The 11,827-nt window shown below is 47.8% G+C and overlaps 1 non-coding gene across 1 annotated transcript; it reads left to right on the top strand.

Annotated features, from left to right (window-relative positions):
• Positions 1-9,454: 9,454 nt before the first annotated feature.
• On the top strand, positions 9,455-9,561 carry LOC112610430. Its single transcript, XR_003116337.1, has one exon. It is a non-coding gene; the product is annotated as a U6 spliceosomal RNA (small nuclear RNA).
• The last annotated feature ends 2,266 nt before the right edge of the window (positions 9,562-11,827 follow it).

The raw sequence follows: 11,827 nt of genomic DNA, 5'->3' as shown, positions 1-11,827 counted from the left end.
AATGATTAACTTTGGCATGCTTCTTGGCAGTGCAAGGGGCTGCCCTCCTGGTCCCCGAAACCAGGCCAGAGACACAGGACAGAGTCTACATCCACGATGATTCTTGCAAAGATGTCAGATTTTCTATGCCTGCAACTGTACTTATTTGGGGACAAAGAAAAATCTTAGTGCTCTAGCTGCTCAAGTTTTAAGTTCTTAATTTTAAAATTAGTAAGTTCTAGCTGGTTGTGGTGGCTCAAATCTGTAATCTCAGCAATTTGGGAGGCTGAGGTGGGAGGATCCCTTGAAGCCAGGAGTTGGAGACCAGCCTGGGCAACAAAGCAAGACCCCCATCTCTACACAAACATTTAAAAAATTGTTTTGGTGTGTGTGGTGGTGTACTCTTGTAGTCCCAGCTATTCAGGAGGCTGAGGCAGGAGGATTGCTTGAGCCCAGGAACTGGAGGCTGCAGTGAGCTATTGTCCCACCACTGCACTCTAGCCTGGGCAATCGAGCAAGACCCCAATCTCTAAAAAAACAAAACAAAAGAAAAACAACAAATAAAATACAGTAACTTCTATTGTACTGGGGACTGTCATCTTGCTGGCCTTTCCTTAACTGTGTTAGAGTCTAGGGTCTGCCTCTGGTTTGGGAAATCAACCCCCTTCCTGGTATTGGCCTCATATCTCTTAGGATCATAAAGTAATCATTTTTTAATGCAGTGATTAGTTCATTTAATGATCTTAAAGTTACAGCCCTTGGTGTTGTTTTCTTTTTTAAAATTTCTCTCTCTTTTTTTTTTTTTGAGACAGGTTCTCACTCTGTCTCCCAGGCTGGAGTGCAGTGGCATAATCACGACTCACTGCAGCCTCAACCTCTTGGGCTCATGTGATCCTCCTGCCTCAGCCTCCTGAGTAGCTGGGACCACAGGCACACGCCATCATGCCTGGCTAATTTTTCTATCTTTTGTAGAGACGAGGTTTTTCCATGTTGCCCAGGCTGGTCTTCAATTCCTGAGCTCAAGAGATCTGCCAGTCTTGGCCTCCCAAAGCTCTGGGATTACAGGTGTGAACCACCATGCCTGGCCAAGTGCTTTAACTCATACGTTTAAGCAAAAGAATGAATGTATAGTCTTCCTGTGCAACAATATGATGAACATATGGTTCTAAATAAGAATATCAGCAAATTGGTAACTGGAGACTTAAAGACTTTGTTTGAAACTTTCAGTTATTTTTGAAAAAGGGCTTCTATGTTTTGAGCTTTCTTATATATATGTGTGTGTGTGTAGATACACAAAAGAAAGCTCAAGATACACTGTGTGTGTGTGTGTGTGTGTGTGTACTGTATATCAGCCTACAAATAGTAGAGAGACCAAAACCCTCCCACTGAGGTCACAGAGGACTATGAGAGGAACCAGGGAATGAATCAGGTAACAAATTCATGCATTTTTAAAAATACAGCTATTTAATCATGCTTCATATCACTATTATTATTTAATTATTTATTTATTTTTGTAGAAACAGGGTCTCACTATGCTGCCCAGGCTGGTCTCAAATTCCTGGCTTCAAGTGATCTTCCCACCTCACCCTTGCAAAGTGTTGGCATTACAGGCATGAGCCACTGCCTCCAAATTCATGCATTTTTGAGGATAAGAGCCAGGGGGAATAAAATGTTTAAAAACTTGCCTGAATTTCCCATCATTAAGTCCATATTGACATGTAAGGGGTAGCTGGGGACAGAGAAAAGAGACTCAGAGCTAATGAATCTGTGGCAAAGGTTGACAGCATTCCATGCTGGAAATGATTAAAACATCCTCCAGGAGGTATGACCTGGAGTCTCCTCCCCACCCCACCAAGGGCTGCCACCCAGCCCATGCTGACTCCAATTGCCCTTGACTGCATAGTTTCTGCTGGTCCAAGCAACCTTCTTCTGCCACGCCTAACCTTGGAGAGCAGGTAATGTGGTGGTAACTGTGGGTGGGTGCAAAGTAAGCCCATGCGTGGCAGGCAGTGCTGGGGCATGGGGTATATGTGATCTGCACTGTCAGGGCTGCTGGGCCATAGGTAGGGAGCCTCCCTCTACCCAGATAAGCCTCTGTTGTGGAGTAACTATTGCAGTGACCTCTGGGATGAGAGTTTCTATGGTCTGAGGTGAGTCAAGGTGAGTCTAAAAAAATATACAAAGGCCACCGTCTGGGTCATGGCAGGGCAGCTAGGAGCCCGGGTCTCTGAGTCGGGAGGGGTTCTATCATCATGTGCTCAGCACATGGGGAGCAAATGGAGGGCCCTATTTTCTGAGAAGCCTCAGGGAGAATGCCCCTATAGATGAGGAGTTGATAAGTGATGGAGCTGACATCCCACTCTTGGCATCCAGGGGCAGTGGGAGTCTTCCTGGCCGTTGGCCACCAGGCAGGGGGACCCTCTAGATCAGAGCAACCTCATAGTCTTGACATGATGAGCTAGTCCTCACCTTTCCACCTGCCAGCCCCTTTCTGCTTCCTCCAGTATGTTTTTATCTGTGGGAAAACAGGCGAAGCCCCAGCTTGTTAGAAAACTGACTGCATCAAGACACTGTGGATTCTCAAAGGTCTTGTGGATATATGAGGTGAGTGGCTAGAAGTTTTGCTGAGAATCCACTTGTTTATCTGTTTATTTATTTGAGATGGGGTCTCACTCTGTTGCCCAGGCTGTAGTGCGGTGGCACCATCATAGCTCACTGCAGCCTCAATCTCCTGGACTTAAGGTATCCTCTTGCCTCAGCCTCTGGGAAGCTGGGACTACAGGCCCACACCACCAAACCTGGCTAAGTTTCTATTTGTTGTGGAGATGGGGGGGTGGTCTCTGTATGTTGCCCAGACTAGTCTCGAACTCCTGGCCTCAGGTGATCCTCCTGCTTTGGCCTCCCAAAATTCTGGGATTACAGGTATGAGTAACAGCGCCCTGCAGAATCCACTTATTTAAAGAACCATCTCCAGAGAGGGGTTCCCGCCATCTCCCTCTAACTCCTGTTCTTTTCCCTTTTCAAGAAGTGCTCTGGTTTAATTCAACCAACGCTTCCTGAGCAAAGCACCATGCCTGGCTCTCTGAGGAATTACAAGTTAAAAGCCAGGCCGGGCATGTGGCTCACACCTGTAATCCCAGCACTTTGGGAGGCCGAGGCGGGCAGATCACCTGAGGTCAGGAGTTCAAGACCAGCCTGGCCCATACGGTAAAACCCCGTCTCTACTAAAAATACAAAAATTAGCTGGGTATGGTGGGGGGCACCTATAGTCCTAGCTACTCGGGAAGCTGAAGCAGGAGAATCACTTAAACCCGGGAGGTGGAGGTGGCAGTGAGTGGAGATCCTGCCACTGCACTCCAGCCTCAGTGACAGAGCAAGACTGTCTCAAGAAAAAAAAAAAAGTTGCCAGGCGCGGTGGCTCAAGCCTGTAATCCCAGCACTTTGGGAGGCCGAGACGGGTGGATCATGAGGTCAGGAGATCGAGACCATCCTGGCTAACACAGTGAAACCCCGTCTCTACTAAAAAAATACAAAAAAAAACCTAGCTGGGCGAGGTGGCCGGCGCCTGTAGTCCCAGCTACTCAGGAGGCTGAGGCAGGAGAATGGCCTGAACCCGGGAGGCGAGGCTGGCAGTGAGCCAAGATCCAGCCACTGCTCTCCAGTCTGGGCGACAGAGCAAGACTCCGTCTCAAAAAAAAAAAAAAAAAAAGTTAAATCCTAGCTCTCTTCCAGGACTTTGGTGGTCTAGTGGGACAGGGTGGCCTGACATTTACAAAACTATGTAAACTGGAGGATCCTTATGTAAGTGACAAGCTACAAGTCCGCCAAAAGTCACTGACATAAGGCAGATTGATTAATAGGAGAAAAGGAATGCAAATGTATGTAACATGTATACATGGGAGGCTTAAGAATGAAGATCCAACTTCCCAGTGAGGTATGGAAGCTCATCCACCATCTTGAAGTTACAGAAAGAATGGGTGGCTTGGATTCTGTTAAAAACAGGTCATGGGAAGGGGGAGAAGAGGAATTCTATCGAAGGGCAGAGGGAGAATGATTGGATCGAGGAACAAAAATTAACTTGTAAATAGTTCTCCCTGGATTTTAAATGGTCCTCAGAGACAGTCATTATCTTGAAAAAGGGTCATGTTGAGACTCTTTTTATGGCTACATTTTTGGTCTTCTTTCCTGTAATGGATAATGGGATAAAGGAAGGAGGAGAAGAACAATTGTTCTTGTAAGTCAGTCCTATTTTCTTTTTTTTGAGACAGAGTATCACACTTATTGCCCAGACTGGAGTGCAATGGGATGATCTCAGCTCACTGCAACCTCCACCTCCTGGGTTCCACCGGTTCTTATGCCTCATCCCCCCAAGTAGCTGGAATTATAGGCGTGTGTCACCAGGCTCAGCTAATTTTTGTATTTTTAGTAGAGATGGGATTTTGCCATGTTGGCCAGGCTGGTTTTGAACTCCTGACCTCAGGTGATTCACCTGCCTTGGCCTCCCAAAGTGCTGGGATTACAAGTATGAGTCACCACGCCTGGCCAGCCCTATCTTTATAGGCAAAAGATAGGGGGGAAAAATCTCTTCCAGGCTCCCAGGGGTAAAAAAAACCTCTCAAGGGTTTTTTATTTAATATAGTCATGGCCTGGTGCGATGGCTCGCACCTATAAGCCCAGCACTTTGAGAGGCTGAGGTTGGCGGATCACTTGAGCTTAGGAATTTGAGACCAGCCTGGCCAACATGGTGAAACCCCATCTCTACAAAAAATACAATAATTGGCCAGGTGTAATGGCTCACGCCTGTAATCCAAGCACTTTGGGAGGCTGAGGCGGTTGGATCACCTGAGGTCGAGTGTTCGAGACCAGCCTGACCAACATGGTGAAACTCCATCTCTACTAAAAATACAAAAATTAGCCGGGCGTGGTGGCACATGCCTGTAATCCCAGCTACTCAAGAGGCTGAGGCAGGAGAATCGCTTGAACCCAGGAGGTGGAAGTTGCAGTGAGCTGAGATCATATCACTGCACCCTAGCCTGGGCAGCAGAACGAGACTCTGGCCCCCCCGCCACAAAAAAAAAAAATTAGCCCAGCGAGGTGGTGGGCACCTGTAATCCCGGTACTCGGGAGGCTGAGGTGGGAGGATCACTTGAACCTGGGAGGTACAGTGAGTCATGATCATGCCACTGCACTCCTGCTGGGCAACAGAGCAAGACCCTGTCTCAAACAAACAAACAAAAAAAGTACTTATTATATTGGGAGTCATAGTTTGGGGTGACATATTTTGATTTCCTTTGTAGAAATACCAGTGAGGTCCCTATTATTTTGTCCTCAGTAGAGAAGGTTCGTTAATACCCTCTAGGGACATGGCCAGCCAAGTTGGGGAAGGAATGAGGATGGAAAGTCATTCGGACTCCTCTTTGGTAGGCACCCAAGCAAGCCGCTCCTTAGGCGTTTTCCCGACAGCTAGAAATCCAGAGGCTTTGGATCTTGAGAAGAACATGAAGGAAGGATGCCAGGAAGTACAGTCTGGTCGGCTGATAAATAAGTGCAGCTGGGCCCAGGGCCCTGGCAGCTTCTCCCAGGGCAAGGTTGACTCATTCACTCGAACAACTTTATTTGCAGATGAGAAAGCAAAGAGGGAAAAGGAGCTGTAACTTACCACACACCTCATCCAAAAATTGCGTTTACTACCAAAAAGGAAGTCTGATTTTACCTGAAGCCGAATCTTCTATTCTAGGTGGCGGCTCTGGATTCTGTTGAGAGAGGAGCCACCTTTTCTTTACTCAGTTATCATCCTATGACGGGTCTTTTTTTTTTTTTTTGAGACAGGGTCTCACTCTGTTGCCCAGGCTGGAATGCAGTCGTCCCATCAATGCTCACTGCAGCCACTTGAGAACCTCCTGGGTCTCAAGTGATCCTCCGAGCTCAGTCTCCCCAGTACCTGGGACTACAGGCCCGTGCCACCACGCCCGGGGAATTTTTTGTATTTTTTGTAGAAACAGGGTCTGGCTTTGTTGCCTAGGCTGGTCTGTAACTCCTGGGCTCAAGTGTGCTCCTGTGTCAGCCTCCCAAAGTGTTGGGATTATAGGCATGAGCCACTGCACCTGGCCTAGAATGGGTGTTGTCTGCATTGCTGTAGATGGGATTCAAAACCTAGCTCCGGTTCACAGTTTTGTCCGAGCAGCAGGGCTACAGCCCAAACTGCAAAATGTACAGTTTTATTTTTGTTTTTAATTACTTTTCTTTTGTATGCTTTTTTTTTCCCCCTACCAAGTGATCAATGGAGGAAGTGTTTCACAGTAGACATGGGAAACTGGCCAGATCAACTGCTGTCACCTTCTAAGTGAGTGACCCAGTTTATGTTTTAGAAAAACATATTGAGAAAAACAGCTGGAGGGAGAGGTGGGTTAATCATTGTTCGCCAGTGCAAAGGGCTGGCTTCTCTCTGGCACAGTGAGAAAGTTCAGCTTCAGGACCTTGAACTGTGCATCTGTTGACCAGGTAGGGGAAGCATGGAGCGTGTCTCAGGATGGGTTGCACATTTTGTCCACAGAAGAAAACCTGAAGGCATTTGCTGCATTGTAAACAGTTCAGAACTCCCCACTAGACACCTTCCTCCTGCCATCCCATGGCCTGCCTTCTTCCAAGATCAAATGAGTCACCAGAACCTTCATGGGAAGCACGAACTGCCCTTCCTCTTCTTCACGTCCCTCTTCCTTAGCCCCCTTCCCCAAAAGAAGCTGTTGTTCCCTCCAGAAAGTAACCTGTTTCCACGAACATTTAACTAGTTCCCTCACAAACAGATGGCAGACTTTTCTGTTTTGTTGTTGTTGGTTGTTTGTTTGTTTTTGGGACAGAGTCTTGCTCTGTTGCCCAGGCTGGAGTGCAGTGGCGTGATCTCAGCTCAATGCAGCCTCCGCCTCCCAGGCTCAAGAAATTCTCCTGCCTCAGCCTCCCGAGTAACTGAAATTACAGGCGCGTATCACCACGCCCGGCTGATTTTTTGTGTTTTTAGTAGAGACGGGGTTTCACCATGTTGGCCAGGCTGGTCTCAAACTTCTGACCTCAAGTGATCCACCTGCCTCAGCCTCCCAAAGTGCTGGGATTACAGGCTTGAGCCACCACGCCCAACCTCTTCTCCTATTCTTAATCAACCCTTTGCAGTGCCAAACCACCTTTGCAGTTAGAAAACATTTTTGCTGTCAAATTTCATCCATCCTGCCAGGAGTTAAACTTTGTTGATGGCGCACTACAGAGGCAGAGGCAAGGGAAAGAAGTTAAGAAACATTCTTGCTGTCAAATTTCATCCTTCCTGCCAGGAGTTTAACTTCGTTGATGGCGCACTACAGAGGCAGAGGCAAGGGAAGCAAACCTGCAAAAGTGTGGTCAGGACTATTTTTAAAAGGCTCCCCTTGGTCCTGGTCTGTATGCCAGAGGCAAAGAAGGGCTATTTGAGGAGAGAAGGAAAGTGTGACTTGAGCTAAGCCCAAACCGCTGTCCCTCCTTGCTTCAATTCAAGGATTCTTTGGAAGAACTGAGACCGACTAAAGAAGGAGGGAAAGAAACCAAGTCATCAATTGCCCAGCTGTTGCTCAGCCTGGTTGTGGACGGGAGAGAGGTGGGGGTTGGTGGGTAGGAGGTGGGCAGGGGGCAGAAGGTGCTTCTTCCTTCTCCTTGGGAGACTCTCAGAAACACTCCCAAGCCTCCAGCAGGCAGCCCAGGAAACCGTAACCCCGCCATGGGCATCACTGGGTTTTAAAAATAAAATAAATAAAATTAAAGAGCTGTGCAACCTTGGCCAAGTCACTGGAGTCTCTGGGTTTTGCTTTTGTCAACTGTAAAATGAGACCCAGGGACCCTCACCCTCCTTTCAGCTTTGATATTCTAAGCAGTGGCAGTCCTTTGAACATAACTCCAATGAAGTGGTGCCTGGCTTTGAATTATCTAACAGAAGTAAATGATTAATGATTGTCAGAAGAAAAAGATAAACGTGGTCGTATTTTAAAAATTATTATTTTTTTTTTTTGAGAGAGGGTCTCACTCTATTGCCCAGGCTTGAGTGCCATGGTGCGATCTCCGCTTGCTGCAACTTCCGACTCCTGGGTTCAAGCAACTCTCCTGCTTCAGCCTCCCAAGTAGTTAGGATTACAGGCACATGCCACCATGCCCGCCTAACTTTTTGCATTTTTAGTAGAGATGGGGTTTCACCACGTTGCCTGGGTTGTTCTCGAACTCCTGAGCTCAGATGATCCATCCACCTTGGCCTCCCAAAGTGCTGGGATTACAGGTGTGAGTCACCATGCCTGGCCTTTTTCTTTTTTGTTTTTTGAGATAGGGTCTCACTCTGTTGCCCAGGCTGGAGTGCAGGGGCACGATCTTGGCTCACTGGAACCTCCTCCTTCTGGGTTCAAGCGATTCTTGTGCCTCAGCCACTCGAGTAGCTGGGACTACAGGCACATGCCACCATGGCCCGACTAATTTTTGCTTTTTTTTTTTTAGTAGGGATGGGGTTTCACCATATTGGCCAGGCTGGTCTCGAACTCCCGACCTCAGGTGATCTACCCGCCTCGGCCCCCCAAAGTTCTGGGATTATAGGAGTGAGCCTAAAATATTTTCAAAAGTAATATACACTCACATTATTAAAAAGATTCAGAGTTCAAAAGAGTATTCCATGAAGGTAGTCTTCCCCCTACTCCTGAATACCTTCTAAACACCAGGGCAGCCAGAACCCAGCCTGACCTGAGGGGCACCATGAGTCAGAGAAGCCCCCACAATTCTCTATGAAAGCTCCCCACACAGAACCTGCCGCAGTCCAGATTGGAGTCATCCCTTCTACTCGCTTTCATTCCCACGTTTTCTTGCCCCCTGGCTCTGGCCATGCAGTCCTTTAATCAACTCTTTCTTTAAAAGCAGAGGAAATTCCATCCCAACCAAAATGCCAGTGTTGTACAGTCAGTTATTAGTTCTTCCCTCTTGCAGAGCCAGCTGGGAAAGATAATTAGGAAATTAGTAGTCTTGGACCCTTTAACCCACATCTCACCCCCTCTAAGAGTTCTCAAATAAGGACCTTGACTCAGAGAAGGGAAGAGGTGAGGCCCAGAATTGTCATGAAAATAAACAGTGAGGCTCCTAGGTCCCCAGGCCTGGGGGTGGCTATAGAGCTATTCTGAGCTGTGAAAACACAGCAGTGCTCTACTAGCAAGTAAACAGCCGCCTGTCCCGCCAGCGCCTGTCTGCCTGGCAGTGCCTGATCTTTAGCCAGCAGGCCAGAGAGACAGGGAAAGTCTAGCGTGCCTCTCTTCTTTAGGGTGGAAAGGAACAGCAGTGTTTATTTTTAACATTTCATTCACTCCAGTGGTTGTGAAGTGGAGAGAGAGGCTAGCACCAGGGTCATGTAAGTCCAGGGGTTCTCTCCAACCTTGAATCCCAGAGAGCAGGATGCTTGTTGCTCCCTCCTCAATGCCTGGGGACTTCAGTGATCGCTTCAGCAGCACATATACTAAAATTGCAGTGGTACAGGGAAGATCAGCGTGGGCCCTACACAAGGATGACATGGAAATTCGTGAAGCATTCCATACAGAAAAAAATTAAATTAAAAATAAATATGAAAAATAAAGCTTGGACCAGCCTGGGTTACGTGGCAAAACCCCATCTCTACAAAAAAAAAAGAAACCCACAAAAATTAAACCCACAAAAAAACACCCACAAAAATTACCTGGGTGTAGTGGTATGTGCCTGTAGTCCCGGCTACTTGAGAGGCTGAGGCGGGAGCACCACGTGAGGCAGGAGGCGGAGGTTGCAATGAGCTGAGATCCCACCACTGCACTCCAGCCTGAGTGACAGAGTGAGACAAACAAACAAAAATAAAGCCTGGGGGCCAGGCGTGGTGGCTCGCGCCTCTAATCCTAGCAGTTTGCGGGGAGGCTGAGGAGGGGGGATCATGAGGTCAGGAGATGGGGACCATCCTGGCCAACATGGTGAAATCCCGTCTCTACTAAAAATACAAAAATTAGCTGGGAGTGGTGGCATGAACCTGTAGTCCCAGCTACTCGGGAGGCTGAGGCAGGATAATACCTTGAACCCAGGAGGTGGAGGTTGCAGTGAGCTGAGATCACACCACTGCACTCTAGCATGGGGACAGAGAGAGACTCTGTCTCAAATAAATAAATAAATAAATAAATAAATAATAGATAGATAGATAGATAGATAGATAGATAGATAGATAGATAGATAAAACCTGGGCACTTCGGGAGGCCGAGGCAGGCAGATCACGAGGTCAGGAGATTGAGACCATCTGGCTAACATGGTGAAACCTCGTCTCTACTAAAAATGTAAAAATATTAGCTGGGTGTGGTGGTGGGCGCCTGTAGTCGCAGCTACTTGGGAGGCGGAGGCAGGAGAATGGCGTGAACCCGGGAGGCAGAGCTTGCAGTGAGACGAGATCGTGCCACTGCACTCCAGCCTGGGCGACAGAGCAAGACTCTGTCTCAAAAAAAAAAAAAAAGAAAAGAAAAAAGAAAAAAGAAAGCCTGGAGACTTCAGCCTCCTGTGCTCTCCTAGGAAGTCACCTGTGACCTCCTTATTGTCAAGTCAGCTGGTTGGCCTCTACTCATCTTTCTTCTTCCTTAATCATTTGGCCATGTCTGATACTTGACTGTCAACCACCTTGAAACCCTGTGTTCAGTGTTGCTCTGACAAAGTCTCCTCTCCTTTCTCTTCTTCCTCCTTCCTTAGCATGATGTTGGATCTTGGTTGGACACCACCCGGATGTCCCATACAGTCCCCACATCCTTAGGTTCCTTTCACACCTGTTCTTGCTCAGACTCCCCTGCTTTGTAAGTGAATCTCCTCCTCTCTGTCATCCTCTGGGCAGTGAGCCTGGCAACTTCAGAACCAACCTTGACAGCTCTTCATGCCCCATTTGCAGTCACTCATCAGGATCTGTCCAGATACTTTGTACTCGTGCTGCCCCTGGCCAACCCCATTGCCTAGACTTCCCCTAGTCCCTTCATTACCTGTGATCACCTCTCCTCTTCTTGCTTCCCACCCCAAGCCATCCTATAGAACACAGGCCAAGGAGTCTTCTTACAATACGGTTCTTCTCACTTGTCACCTGAGAACTATTCAGTGGCTCCCCATTGCCTACAGAATGAAGTTCAAACACAAGCTCACCCACATTGGACACCAGCTTATCTTTCTAGTTTTATGCCCTGCAGTCCCCCTTGATGGCCACACACCAGATATATTAGATAAGTTTGGATTTCCCAAACATGCCTTGGTTTTTCCAACTTTGCTTTTTCCTCCACCTGGAATATCATTTTCCCCATCTCTGTATGAACAGATTCTAACTACACCTCAAGGTCAAGCAAATAAAGCCTTCTCAACCCGTTGACCTCCACCCCTCATTAGCTGCAAAAGATCTGTCTGATTTGAACTCCTATGTTGGGGCACTTACTGCATTCACACCTTGCATTATAATGGTTTTGCTTGCATCTTAACCTGCCATCCTGAGCCCTGAGCGCCAAGAAAGCATTCCTTCCAGCCTGCAGAACTGAGCTCTGCTTACATGTCTGGTGCCCAGTATAGCAGATTGTTCACATGGCTGTGAAAATGCTCCCCTCCCTGACGTGTGCTCTTTTGCATTGTGACTTTTTTTTTTTTTTTGAGACGGAGTCTCGCTCTGTCGCCCAGGCTGGAGTGCAGTGGCCGGATCTCAGCTCACTGCAAGCTCCGCCTCCTGGGTTTACGCCATTCTCCTGCCTCAGCCTCCCGAGTAGCTGGGACCACAGGCGCCCACCACCTCGCCCGGCTAGTTTTTTGTAATTTTTAGTAGAGACGGGGTTTCACC

This window comes from Theropithecus gelada, chromosome 16 (assembly GCF_003255815.1).
Source record: "Theropithecus gelada isolate Dixy chromosome 16, Tgel_1.0, whole genome shotgun sequence".
NCBI classification, from domain to species: domain Eukaryota; kingdom Metazoa; phylum Chordata; class Mammalia; order Primates; family Cercopithecidae; genus Theropithecus; species Theropithecus gelada.
Note: the sequence above shows the minus strand (reverse complement) of the source record. Positions and strands in the feature narration are given on the sequence as shown.